Raw genomic sequence first — 14,537 nt, 5'->3', positions numbered from 1 at the left:
GAGGCATAAAGCGAGCCAGAAATCGAAAGGGAATCGAAAGAGGGGCGCAAGACCCAGGATCACGTCATACCCGGCAGCTGCAGGGCCCTCGCGTACGTCATAGGTGCCCGCGTCTTTGTCTCACGCGTTTCGGCTTCGCCCTCCTAGGCGTTTCACCTATGCGACGAGGCGAGCTAACCCTCAGCCCCCGTCACGATGCTCCCTGCTTAAGGGGAAAAGAAAGGGGGCACGCGCTACCGGCAGATGTTCCGTGACGTGTGCCGCGACGCTTCGCATCGTCACGAGGCAAGGGGGCCCCCCTTTTCCTCCACCTATTGCCCACCCTGCGTACCCTGCGTACCGCACGTTGCGATATCGACGATCGACGCTGGTTCTGAAATTTTTTCCTCAGAGGCGGTAGACGCTTTTTTTTCAATGATTTTCGAATTTGAGGTTAGGTCAGATCGAGTTCAAACCATATCGTCACGTTTGAAGTTAAATCGGGTTGGATTTCGAGAATATTTCACGTTGGTTCCTCAATTCTGTCATTCAAGACGGTCGGCGCATTTTATTTTGAATGATTTTCGAATTTGAATTTAGGTCAGTTCGAGTTGGGACCATATTTTCACGTTTCAGGTTAAATTAGATTGGTTTACGAAAATTCTTCAGCCTCATTACGGGTCTGATTCAACAGAATATCGTTGTTAAGATTTCATTCCGATCAAACGTATCGAATTATCGGTTTTCCGACGACTTTCAGGAAAAACTTTTTCAACATTGAAGTCACAATTACATACGCCAATTGCATGGTCAAAATTAATAAATCTAATCGTATGGTCAATTTTGTATTTCATTAATTCCTTTTGAAGTACTGAGAAAGTGATTGGTAACATTTATTTCCGTTAATATGAAAAATATATAACCTCCTTTAAGATATTGATTCACAAGTGTCTGTAAAAAAGCAGAATACAGATGAAACCATCAATTTATTAACACTGTTTTCGAAATTTTCAACTTTTTGAAAAAGTTCCTTTTCTTGTCCCACTTATATATACTTAATTATTTAGAAATTGATCGTCGTTTTACAGTGCAATTAAGTACAATAATAATAACAATATTGACAAACTCAGTTCTCCGAGATCTAAAAATTTCCCAACGTGGAGCCTCCCAGTCTGCGGACAGAGCGATCCCAATTTGTTTTTTTTTTTTTTTTTGGGTCAAGGTATCGGTGAGGCGGTATCTTCACACACACGATCGCACACATTCGTATTCCGGCGGTTTCTGTCTACACCGCCCCCGTAATTAGCTGCCTCTCGCTCTTCCTCCGTATCATCTAAAAGGATTCCGTCTCCGTTTCTCTTCCTCTCTCTCTCGCATGCCACTTTACGATAAAGAATTAGTATTACGCGTAATGTTGTAACATACACGCGTTCAGGCTCGCACGCCGTTTCTCCAAGTGTTGAAATAACGACATAACCCAGCTAGCAGCGCGAGTGACTGCGTATTAATTTACGAGATATAAAATACGCCTCCCGGATAACGACGAGAAACATAAATTGCCCTCACCGCCTCCTCTTCCAGCGCCTCGACGACGCCCAGAAGATTAATTCGACGCTGGTCAATTTTTTTTTTTTTTTTTCACACCCATTTATTGCTCCTTTACCCCTCTTTCAGTTCTCAGATCGCCGATTTCGAAAAATTCATATCGCTAGAAGAAAAAAAAAACATCTCCCGCCGGGAAAATAAAGAAAGCAGCGTTATTTGCGACGTCTCTCGTATCTGAAGTTACACATTTAAAAAGTCACCGTTTCTTTCACACAGAAACCGATCTAATCGTACCACCGTGCAAGGCAAAGATCTTCTTCAAGATTAAGACGACCGGTTACACAGCCGGGGGGTCGGACCGCAACGGTCGTCGCGAGATAGCAAACATCCTGTTAACCGTCTCCTCATTCCTTCCTCCCACCCTCACCTCCCGAGACTGCACAGTCTGTTTCGTTTTTTTTTTTTTTTTTTATAGATGTATGTCATCGCTCCCCTCGACTTAAAATATAAATCAGAAAATTCTATTCTAGCTCATTCTTCTTCTTTTCTTTATCAAGCCTGACGCGATGCTTCATTTTTCTCAATCACTAGTCGCAGGAATTAGATTTTTAATGGGCATTCGGTCGATACTGCTTCCAGAAACTATGGTTAGGTGATTTTTTAATTCATACTGATTTCTTTTACGATCGTTTGGTATCGGTCTACGTCTTCTGAAATATTTCTCTGAATTTCAGATTTACGTAATATTCAGCTCTGTTGTATAAGACATTGATCTGGATTTTGTTAACGATTTATTTTATCTACATTTTTCTAGAATATTTTTAAAATCGTTGAAATTAAATTAACAATTCTCTCTAGATCTGAGAAAATTTTAATTCAATTAAATACGATCTTGAAGTTCAACATCTTTACGATCTCAAAACCGATCTTTTGGTTTAGTCTTTATTTTTCCAAGATTCAATAACCTCATCAATCAGTTTTCAAAACGATCGTTAGATCCAGCCTCGATTTCCAACCGATCTTCGAGCGATTCAATTAACAATTCCCCGATCATTTCTACCATTATTTACAACATACGATCATCGTGATATCCAAAACCGATTCCCAACCGATCTGCAACCGATTTCACCTCCGAAATATCGTCCAAATTTCAATATCCTCATCGGGTATCCGCGTTCGTAAAAATTCTGCGACTCGCATTACTGGCGCCGGTTTCTCGATCGTACGCACGGACTTCGTCGACTCGGCGTCATACCTGACGTCACACACTGGTTAGGGGGGGCAGATGGGGCGCCCGTGAAGCATGACGCGTTCGTCGACGTTGACGGGGGGAGCCGTCGTAAGTGTCCGGGCGCACACACGGCGAAGGGGGAAAAACTTGAAGGGGGCTAGTTTCGCCGAGGAAGGTGGGTAGGTACCTGGTGCCGTCGTCGGCGGGGAACGGTGGACGGGGGATCGGACCCCCAAACAGGCCCCATAAGGCACCTAAAGGTAAAATAAAACTCCTGCAAGGGGCGCCGAGCCGCACGCGTCCGCAGCTGCACCACCCGGCACCACACCGGCTCGGCTCGTGCTCCTACTTTTATAGCCCCCCTCCTTCATTCAACCCCCCGACACCCAGAAGACCCAGAAGGCGTACGAGAGGGTGAACGAGAGACGAGACTCGACGCTTACTCATTTTTTTCACAATTTTTCTTGTTTTTTGATTAAATTTTTCGAGCATTTCTTTTTTTTTCATCCAGACGAATGTCACACGATTTTAGAGATTTAGGATCTGAATGCCTGCACATTTTTTATTCACATCATTTTCATTCCTCGTTTGGTTTTCTATATAAAGCATGATGTTCGGAATCGGTAAACGCAGTTTCTACTTTCCATACTTTTTTTTTTTTTACTACATATTTTAATTTCTTAGGTCTATGTTGTATCTACATATTTTGTAATTTTTAACACATGCTCATCCGGGCTCTATGTATGAATATCCGATTGATCGTTGAAATGAAACGATCTTCTCAGGTTTGTTTTTGTTTTCAATTGAGATTGTTAAAATTTTCAATAATACCGACTGTAATTAAAGCCAGCAATTGATTAATTCATTGAACTCGGTTGGAGGTAAGAAATTCATGTGTTCAAATTTTGATAAGTTATGTTTTCATCCTCCTGAATTTTATTGCAATGAAATTTGAAAAATCATAAATCCGAGATCATTTTTTCTTTCGAATCTATTCCTCGTCCAGAGGATAAGAAAAAGGGAAATTCTGTCCGAAAGTTTCATTCTGATCGTCACATTTTCGCTAGAATCTAAAAGTGTAACGATATATTTAAACGTCATCTCCGTAATATGATGTAAAATGATAAAAAAAATTTCTTTTCGTTGATCAAATCTGAAAATATGACTAACAAAAAAGCCTCGAAACTACGACGGTTACCATTTCATATTCACTTTATTCCATTTACTCGTAGAATTGTTCCATCGATTCTACGATATTTAAAATTCTTACGTTACCCGATGAAAAATTTCAGAGCAGAATTAATATCCACGTAATAACTGACCTAGACACACGAGACGAGGATCAGGCGATTTTAACGAGAGGCTAATAGCCGCGGGCTTGTATCCTCAAAATTCTATTACAGTCTAATTCGCAAACAGGCGGAGTTTAACGGAGTGGTTTAACCGTTCCGAGACCTCGTCAATAATGGAAGTAGGCTGGCAAATAGATCGTGGAGTCTTTTCACGGCAATAACAAGCAACGCCTACCAAAGGAGGAAGAATAAAACGAGGATTGTAAATCTCCTTTTCCTAAACACCGGCTACGCTGCTATGAAAATCTGCACCAGAGCCGTCAGACTTCCGGTCAATCCGGGCTTTCTCGCAGTTAAACGATCAATTATCCCCTAATGGGCGCCTACGCGATGCACTTTTCGTCCCCTGTCGATAATAATCCGAGAGGTGGTGGAGGAGGATCTATACTTATTGTGCTCGACACTTTTCTTCCCTCATCTTTTCACTCTTATCCTTATTCTTCGCCCTTATTTGCTCTTCTTGTACCCCATTGTGTGTTTATATACAAGGTTCTCTCAATTACCGAGCCAATTTGTCAACTTTCAACTATAACATAGGTACGGTACTGTGAAAGCTGTTCCTTTCTCAAATTTTAGGAGCGGAAATGATGGAAGTAAGAGGAGAAGTAAGACGTTAAATCTAACTCAAATTACGTGTATAATATCGTACATACTATCGGGTAAATATACAATGTACGATTTATGTACCGTGTATCGATCGCATCGTAAGTTTTTATTGCTTTGAAATATCTAATGTAAGTTTCTACTTTTGTATACAATCGCGTTAATGTAAATTATACGTTATACCGTTGAAACTTTTGTCGTTTTCTTGCGATATATCGGACGTATTATAAATAATATGAAACATTTCTACCTGTACAAGAATTTATACAGTGAACGACGATTCTGATACTTATTTACGGTGGATCTGATATAAGTATTTCAATGTTAATCAAATCTCTTCTACTTACGAATAATTTATGCTGACCACCAGATTTCTTTGGTGCTTTTTTTTTTTTTTTGCAAGTTACAAATTCTTAAATTTTTCTATCCGTGGAAATTAGAGTTGAAAAGTTTCCCAACTCCGGGTGAAAGTGTAGCTATTTTCTTTTCTTTTCTTTTTTTTTTTTTTACTCGACTGTAGAGTGAAAATAAATCCGAAACGAAAACTAAATTAAAGATCATGCAAAAAAGAAAGAGAAAAAGATAAAGATAACAAAAAAAATAGGGTACAGCCGACAAAAGAGGAAATGATTACTCCAATAAACAAGCGAATCATCGAGACGGAACGTAAATAAAAAATGTTGAAAAAACAACAACGACTTGCCCTCAAGAATAAGATGGGAGGAGACAAAAAATGGTTGTAGCCGGTTTTAAAGAGCCGAAGAATTGCTGCGGGTTCATCGCGTTTTAAAGACAGGTTTCGGTGCCCGTGAAAATCCTCGGTGAAGAAGAGAGAGGAACTCAAGGTGTTCGTTCGGACGGGCATTTAAAGGCGGTGATCTAGAGCGTGGGGATCTCGAGGGGCGCCAGATGTCGGGGGGAGGGGGCTTCTTCCACCCACGTGCCGAGGATTGTTGAAAAAGGTCCTAGGTGAATTTTCGGGGCTCCGACAAAAGGCGAAAACGGGGCTCCCCCTCCCCCCTCCCTTTACTCCTAATAACAGATCTAGATGCGGGAAAGTGAAGCATCATTCGACATATGTTGCGGGACCGTTGTTTCTCACCCGCAAAACCCGGCGGCCCCGAGAAAATAATAATCGCGAGGCCCGATGCGAGCGTAGGAAATCCTCTTGTAGTCCCGTTATATCATCGAGAGAGAGAGGGAGGGAGGGTGGGGGGCGCACAGGCCCCGAAATTGGGCCGGATGCGGAGGGCCCGATGTAATTCCTCGAGGACCCAATATGCCGCTCTCAGCCTTGCTTCTCGACCATTTTTCATCCCCCATTAGATAATGGATCGCCGAAAGAGAAACACTTTTGACACGCGAGCCATGGAAGCGTGAAATCGAGGATCTTATAGCGGTAATAAAAATTGGGTGTAGCGGGGAGGCCTAGATGGATACCTTCTATTATGCGCCCCTTTGATCGTCTTCCGTGTACTTCTAACGGAATTTAATTCACCCTGCCTTTCAACCCCCGCCTCCGTCCGCCTCCCCCACCGCAAACAGTTTTGATACACCGTTTGACGGCCTTTATGGTACGGGAATTGATTATTCAAGGTTGAGGAAGTGATCGCTCGTCATTGGGGACTGAAATTCATTGCCGATTTTAAAGAGAGCGGTGCTTAGTTTTACCGAATTCACGAATCGCCGATTAACTTGACGATGAAACGAAATTCAATTTTCCAGTATTACCGCAATCTTGTTGTATCGTAAGGTATTGTCGAGGTTATCGAAAATTTTTATTCTTCAATCTTTGGCATAAAATCAAAACTTTGACTATTTGTTCGGTAAAAAATGGTTAAAACAACGAATTTCTTTTTCGTCAAAACGAAGGTAAGCATTTTAAAATCAGTCGCGCGTGGGATAATTTTTGGCAAAAGATTGATTGAGAAAAAAGAGAAAAAGCAAAAATGTCTGCTTTTGTAACTTCACCCCCGATGAATCTCGAATCCAATTTCTCTACCGATATCTAGAATAACATTGAAGAATCACTCGTGGTTCGTTTCACGGTTCACGTACTCCTCGCTCAACACAGATGCAGATATACGAAAGCTGGAGGAAGACTTTAGATCGGCGAAGGGGGTGAGGGGTGACTCGATGCACAGAAGGTGGAGTCGTCGGGTGGTTGATAGATTCTTGGCGTGCATCGGAGGATTAAAAAACTGCAACCGTGCAGATGCAGCGTCGCGATGAATTTTCTGACCTGTTTTCCACCCCCCTCCTCAACCCTCCACCCCCAGCAGACGCCTATCCCCCTCCCTTCGCGCCGCGAGCCCGGATACCTGCACTGATACCGGCACTGCATGCAGCCAGCCTTCGACGATGCACACGTCGTCGGTTGCATACAACGGGGAAAACCACCCCGTCGGGACGCTGACAGTGAGACTTTTATTAGGGAAGGAATCAGCAAGCATGATTATGTACCTTAGAACGCCCCCCGCGACCCTCGCGGCGCTACATTGTCGCCAATCCGCAGTGGCGTAGCCACCGACGCTTTCGATTCTCGAGAGAGATAACCGATATCGCTACATTTTCACCCCCGCCTTATTCGACCGACGATTTTTCGAGTAACTGCATTTTTTTGCCCATCAATTTTTATCCGACATTTCGACAACGTGCAAATTTTTTTTATTCACAAAACATGCGAGATCAAGGCTTCGCAATTTATACATCAATTATTTCGGAAACTGTCGGACTGTTGTTATTACGGTTTATTTTTATTTTTTCTAAAATTATACGAAGTTCTTGAAATATGAATATTTTTTACTCACGCGTTAATGTGGTAGTCGACAGTGTCGGTGATTATCTGCTCTCTGAAAAAAAAAAGAAAGCAAACAAAATTAGGATTAAAATTAGAACTCGCCGGTTGTTCTGAAATTGATCAAAGATTTTTAGGCTAGGAGTAAAAAAAAATATATTCTTTCGGTTGTTTTTTTTTCTTTTTTAAGAGTCGCCAAGCAAATCAAGCTATTTTAATCCGAACTGAACAAATTGAATTTTCTGCAGTATGTTCACTAGAGTTTTGACGTGTTCGATTAAAATCTTGGTGTTTCGATGCCTTTTTTTTTGCCTCTTTCACGTTGAGACCGAGTTTCATCGCCGTGTTTTGGAAAATTTATCGACTATGTACGGCCGAGTGTTTGGATGGACAATTTTTCGAAATTTTCCTTGCTCTTTATTTCTCCTTTCGAGCTTTTCCCGCTCCGCGCACCGATGATCAAGAGACGAAGCGAGTCAGAGATAAAGACAGAGAGGAGACCTTCGCCAATGGGCGGCCCAAGGCGATATATTGTCGTCACAATGAATTTCCCTCCTCCTCCTCCTCCTCCTCCTCCTCCTCCTCCTCCTCCTCCTCCTCCTCCTCCTCCTCCTCCTCCTCCTCCTCATCCTCTTCCTTCTCTGCCTCCTCTTCTTTCTCCTTCTCTTCACGAGATTGTGCGCTTGCGCTATCCAAAAGTCGAGGATCAGCCTCGCCTCAAGTTCGCGACTTCCGCGTAGCCGCCGCACGACATGCATGAGGGTGCGAAAAAGTTCTTCCCTATCCCCGACCCGTCTTTACACGTGTGCATCATACCCGGACATCTACCGGGTGTACCAATTTCGAAACATCGCAAAGTCCCGGTTTCTTATGAACAACAAAAAACGTGAAGTTACAATTTTTTTTTTTTCCTCGAATCCATCAATTTTTCCCTCGTAGAAACTCGATCGTTTGGTTAGGTTAGGTTAGGACAACCTCTCAAAGAGTCTGAAAATTTTTATTCTCAATTTTTGGAATCTTTAAAATCTTTCGATCAAATAGATCACAATGCACTCAAAGAAGGTAGCAAATAACTGTTTCGCTACCCGGCGTATCAAAAGCCTGTTTTTCTTACATTTCAGCCCCTAATTTTTTCGGGAATAAAAACTGGGATCACCCGGTGAAGTGGCATCGAAAATTAGTTTCGCCGAACCGCAAGCCTGCAAGGCTTTAATGCTCGATGCTTCGTTCGTCTATGGAAGGGGATGATTTTAAGGGTGCGCATAGTTTTGTCTTAGCCTCCGTAAATCTGCGAGGCGTATTTGCGAAAGTTGGGCAAGCGTCATTAGGCGACCTGTGTGTGGGCTTCGATACGTACGTTAAGTGTAATACACACACGTGGCGCTGCGACAATGACGGATAATTTTGTAACGTCATCGTGTTTCACTTTGCGTTTTGATTTTGGTCATGGAATCTCGAGGAATTGCACGGCGTTAACTTCTCGGGTTTATGGAAAATTGTAGACGCGATAACGCTGTTCGATACCTTCTCTCTCTCCTCTCTCTCTCTCTCTCTCTCCTTCTACCTCACCTCCCCTCCACCGCCCCTTCTGTCCGAGACAGTTTAGCAAGTAAGACTTAACAAATAGGTAAAGTTTCGACGCTACCCGACGCCAGAGGCGGATTCGCTTCGCGACCTCACGTCCTCCTCTTTGTTCTCAAGTTTGTGATGTATAAGCCATTCTCCCGCTTCTCTTCTGTTCGAGCTATATCTCCTTGTAGCTACCTACGTAACCAACCCCCCGTCCCCAAAAATTATCATAACGTGTACACAATATCACGATGCAACAACAATCGCAAGCCGAAGTTCTACCCCGTCTGCGATTTTATACCTATTCATTCTTCACACATCTGTCGAAATTAATCTCAGAAATTGTTTCACCGATTATCAGATGTCGCGTTTTTATAATAATTTGGCCAGCGAAAAAGTTTTTCAAACTTTGTATAATGGTTAACCAAGGTTTTGTAGCCCGTTTCATCTTCTTGGTATCAAGTTCGATCAATCTTGCGGTATATTAAAAAGTTTACACGCTGAATGATTATTTATTATTCTGTTCGACATGCGAGAAAAAAAATATATAGCATGGAGATACAGAAAGAATCGGAAAACAGTTTAAAATGATTGAATTTCGATTTTGAAAAATCTTTGAGATCGAATTCAACATCTTCATTACTTCTTTCTTCTCGTGAATACAATTCTAAATTCAGGTCTGATACGTGTTTTTTGAAAACTGTTGATTATAACCGATGTTTCTTTGAAATTTTTTTCACCGTCCTGGATCGAATCCACGCGAAGGGTGACTTAGTCCATGCGGTGTTTATAAGGTACGTAATGAAAACTTGTAAGCACATACGCAGAGCTCTTTAGGGTATGATCGTATACGTCATAGTTCTTTGTCTACGAAACTGCCATCTGTCGTTCCAGAAGCGTGCTGCGTATTAATCGATTCGTGTGCGTGAAATACGCTCACGTTACACGTACGTACGTACGCGGAATTTACAGGCGCAAGACGTGCGTGTAAAGCTGTAATCTCATACCCACTAAAATCACTCCGATACGATCGAGAGATAAGGGCTGGATATAGGCGAGGAGGTGACCGACGAACCGTTGGAAAGTATCGGAGGTGGATATTGATTTTCATTCTTTACGTTTTATCTATCCGTCATATTCCTCCTCCCTCCCCCCACCTTCCCTTTTTGTTTGGCCGATTATTCGGTTCTCAGAGCCGCCCAATATCGTCCAAGATTATATATTGAGCGTGGATTACGTAAAAACGCGTGGGAAAATCGTGTCGCTAAATAAACTCGTTCTATTCGACGTGAATAGAAAGGGCGAAAGGAATTTGGTTAAAAAAAAAACAAAAATTCAGCACGACGAAAGAATAGTCGATCTAGGTACAAAATTTCTTTCAAAAAAAAAAAATTGTCTGAAATATGACAAGAGGATTGGTGGTAAGATAATTGAAACGAAAAATGATACAAAAAAAAAGATACAAATTTTGATCGATTATAACAAACTCTGTGACGTAACTTTCTAATCGATTTTGTGTGGGGTAAATTCAAGGGTCAGGGATCGAAGAAAGGTTCGATTAATGTCTTAAAAGAGAAAAAATGAGAGGCGGGGGAGGGGGGCGGGCGGGGGGAACAGGCAAAGAAAAATGAAAAGAATTTGGAAAACGAAACGAAGTAAAATGAACCCTCCTTGCCTTCTTGCAGGGTGAACGATGATTAGATTCTGGCACGTGCCTATTATTGTCCAGCTTAATCTAGGGAAGCGTGTATTGCATGTACGTGTAATATACCAACGTATGCACAATACTTATATTATACACAAGTGGTATGGAAACCGAGTGGAAGATTTATTCATGCATGCTTCTATACTGCCCGTATATTTTCTTTGTCAAACTTACAAGCGCGTGTGTGGTTATAATGCGTGAGAGGGTGAAAGCTTGAGAAGGGGAGTGAGATGCGAACCGCATTAGATTTTTCGTTGTCACAAAAATCGAACGGGTTAAGTCAGAAATGAGAGTTGAAAAACCAGAAACCGTATGAATGTTTTATTTATTTTTTTTTTTTTTTGAATTATAGTATTTATCAACGCTTCAACTTTGATATTCACGTTTCATTCGAATCAACGATTTCGTTTTATTTTCATGAAAGAATCGAGCGACAGCGGAAAATTTTCTAGACACAGAATAATGGAAAAAGGGCGACCTAAGCAGAGCGATCTATGGAAAATCTCGACGACTCAATTACTACGTTAGATTTGTTTTTTATTGTGCTGGTACGATCGCGTCTCAAAACTGGTCACAGAAATCCGACTCTCCCTCTTTTATTTTTCCCTCAGTCTCGCTCTATGTTCGCTTACAAGTAACGCCCCCATGTTCGATACGACCTGGTTCTACGATCTGTTTCACTCACGATCGGTGTCGAATTTCGGCCTCAGATTCCACCTCGACGTACACTCATTCATCGGAAGATTAACGAGGGGGGAGAAAAAAAAAAGGAAGAAACTTAGATAGAAGCATCCAGAAACGTGACATTTAATTCCGTTTTGTTTTCAACGATTTGTCACTCGGTTCAAATAATCACGAATCTTTTAATATCGAGTATAATAATTTCTACAATCCATTCGTACAACTTATTGCTTTGAAAAAAAAATTTCCGCAGCACAATCTGAACCTCAGATTTGTCGATTCGATTTCGGATAAAATTAAAGGTAAAAATTGCAGTTGCTTTGATTCAGTGAAAGTGTTTTGGTTATCCGTTTTACCGTACAATTGTAACGGCGATACCCAGAAATTTTATAGCAAAACGTTTTCATCGTTGTTCATTTTTATACGGTACATTGCCGAGAAGGCGGCCCGTTTCCTTGCAGAAGTCTCGAAGTGTGACTTGGGGGGGAGCAACAAGTGGTTTCTTATGTCGGACAATCTTGAGGAAGTGCCGAGGGGATTTTCGGGGCGGTGGTGCTGGTGCGGCGTTCAACAAGTGTGTTTTCACCAAGTCGACAAATTAGGGAAACTTCCTGTAAGGAAGAGAGATATCCGAGTCCCTTAAGTCGGCAGCCGTCTTCCCGGCGAGCCGTTTCTTCTCCCCTTCTCGGCCCCTTCGAGGGTTGAAACGACGGCAGCTTACAGAGTCAGGCTTTTCCTCTTATTATTCTTTCCCATTCAAGAGACGCTGCCGCGCTGCAGCGTTTGAGAGACGTTTTATCAGCGTCAAATCAGACGGCAAACAGACCGCGAATTACGATCGTACAGCTCGTATAATTTTAATTAACCCTCAGCGACAGCGACGCTGCTTTGCAGATTCGTCGTGTCGTTAAATTCCTGCAGGACGCAGCGCGATTAACTCCGTTTATCGCTGCGCGACGTCGAGGGGATGAAGCGAGGCGATATTAGAAACGATCGAAAATTTATAACACAGGAAACAACAAGTAAGGAGGAAAAATTCTAGAACCTAATTAAAAACTTTTCATTGAATCGAGGAAGAAATCTAGCCAAAAAAGTGACACGATCAAAGATCTCATCCGTCAACCAGTTTTTTCAGGACTGTGTCGATCAACAACGACGGCAAGAATTATTCACTTCAGACCCTCGGAGTAAAATGACGAGCATAGTTTTTCATCGTCTGATTATTTGATTTGTAGAAACAATTTAAAAAGCGAAGACAACGACAATTTTTACTTGTTTTCTTTTGCCTAAGAATCACGTTTATAAATTAACAAAACCAAGTCCAACGACGAGATTAATCGCCAACGAAGTAGACAAAACAAGGGAAAGAAAAGGGGCATAAAAAAACTTTTCACTATTCCCTAAATCGACTCTTACGAAACGAAAAAAAAGCAAACGATTTTTTGTAAGGAGTACGTTAAACTGCTGCAACAAAATACTAACGAAGTAGGTATAAGGTTCTATTATTCGCGCGTTCTAACAACGTTGAATAATTTATGCCTGTCTACCTCGCTCTCTTTACACTGCAGAACGACGCAGCCTTGTATTTATAGTGCGTAAAAGTTTTCCCCTTCTTTCAAAAAACGTGCGCTGGTGATAACAATATCACGTTTTTTTCCACCCAAGTATTACACAGTCTCCACATATTAACACGACCTCGTTAACGCGTGTCTACTTTTTTTCCCCTCTCGTTTTTTATTTTTTTCTACCTACTTCTTCTAAGCTTAATCCGGTTTTTGTCACTTTTCATGTCTCCTGAATTAGAAGGACCAAATTATTTTTCGCTTCAGCTCTCTGAATAGGATAGATGAGGGGGGGGGAAAAAAACAATAAAAAATCAAAAGGGTGAAGGGAAAAAATATTCCTAATTCGCGAGCCTTGACCTTGTTTCGCGGTGAGAAAATCTGAAGAAGAAGAAGAAAGAAAAAAAAAAAAAAAAAACCACCCCTTTGTGCAACGGTGTGAAAGTAAATGTAAAGAAAGACACCCTAACCGACGACAAAGAAGCGTTGTAAGAAAGTGCGAGGGTGGAAACTTGGGGTAGAGTTTCGGTGTGAAGGTGGGGAAAGATTTTCCAACCCTCGAGAACGCGGCCGTTGTCACGGCTAAGAAAGCACTTTATCTCTCGAGGCAGGCCTCAACAGGTTAAGATCCCCACTGATCTGTCTCGGGGGAGTAAAACCACCCTTACCCCAAGATTCGCCCCAAGATTTTCCGGCCGATATACCGCAGGGTTCGGGGTGGGGGAAAATTCCGGAGCTAAGGAAGAAGAAGAAGAAAGCTTTCGCCGCGGGGAGACCTGTTGATAGCTAAGAAGCCGCCCTCCCTTCCCTACCCCTCCTTTCCCTTCTCCTCCCTTCACGGGGTGATGGAAGGGTGTTTTCTTACGCCGTTTCTCGCTGGCCCCGCGACGCGATCGCTTGGACGGAATAAGATATCAACTTGTTGCTCGCTTCCGAGCCCTAAGAGAATTTCTACCGGCCCACGAAACTCGGCGGAAGGGGGGAGGGGGGGGGGGGGATCCCTCGTATGGTCCTGCACGCTTTTAGTTTTATTATTTAGGCGTGTATATATATGTTTGTGTGTGTGTGTGTGTGTGTGTCATGTATAACCGACACGCGAGATTCCTGCCACTTTTCTACCCGAGAATTTCACCCTTTAGGAAAAACAACCCCTTTTATACAACCCAACGATATTATTTAGATAGAATCGTTTGGGTGTTTGTCTATTTTTCGTCTTAAAATTATTCTTCATCGATTTCATACCCGAGTTAAAATGTAGCAATTAGTTTACGAGTTTAAAGAAAGTAAGGTAGGTTCTTTTTCAATGATATTGACGCTAAGAATGTCCGAGATTTTCGCATTTGCCAAGTTTGGACTCAAAGTAGAGTCTGTTTGGAAATTCCTTTGACCCTCCAGAGTGGTAGAGTTCAATTTTCGAGTATTAATAAATTTTGGAATCTTGTACTTATGTCAACTTGAAGGTCCTCTCGTTAAAAGGATTTTTTTACTCGTAAGAACGTTGAATAAATTTATA

The 14,537-nt window shown here is 42.0% G+C and overlaps 2 long non-coding RNA genes across 2 annotated transcripts in view; one reads left to right on the top strand and one right to left on the bottom strand.

Annotated features, from left to right (window-relative positions):
• LOC124186401 overlaps window positions 1-14,537 on the top strand; it is a 212,270-nt gene that overhangs the window by 146,339 nt on the left and 51,394 nt on the right. The gene's annotated exons all lie outside the window — the stretch shown is intronic.
• The window catches only part of LOC124186400, a 65,876-nt gene that overhangs the window by 28,692 nt on the left and 22,647 nt on the right, over window positions 1-14,537 (bottom strand). The window contains exon 3 of the long non-coding RNA XR_006871655.1: window positions 7,521-7,562. This is a non-coding gene — a long non-coding RNA (uncharacterized LOC124186400). The remainder of the gene's footprint in view (window positions 1-7,520; window positions 7,563-14,537) is intronic.

Source organism: Neodiprion fabricii, chromosome 7 (assembly GCF_021155785.1).
Source record: "Neodiprion fabricii isolate iyNeoFabr1 chromosome 7, iyNeoFabr1.1, whole genome shotgun sequence".
Taxonomy (NCBI): domain Eukaryota; kingdom Metazoa; phylum Arthropoda; class Insecta; order Hymenoptera; family Diprionidae; genus Neodiprion; species Neodiprion fabricii.
The sequence above is the reverse complement of the archived record's forward strand: the minus strand, read 5'-3'. Positions and strand labels throughout refer to the sequence as shown.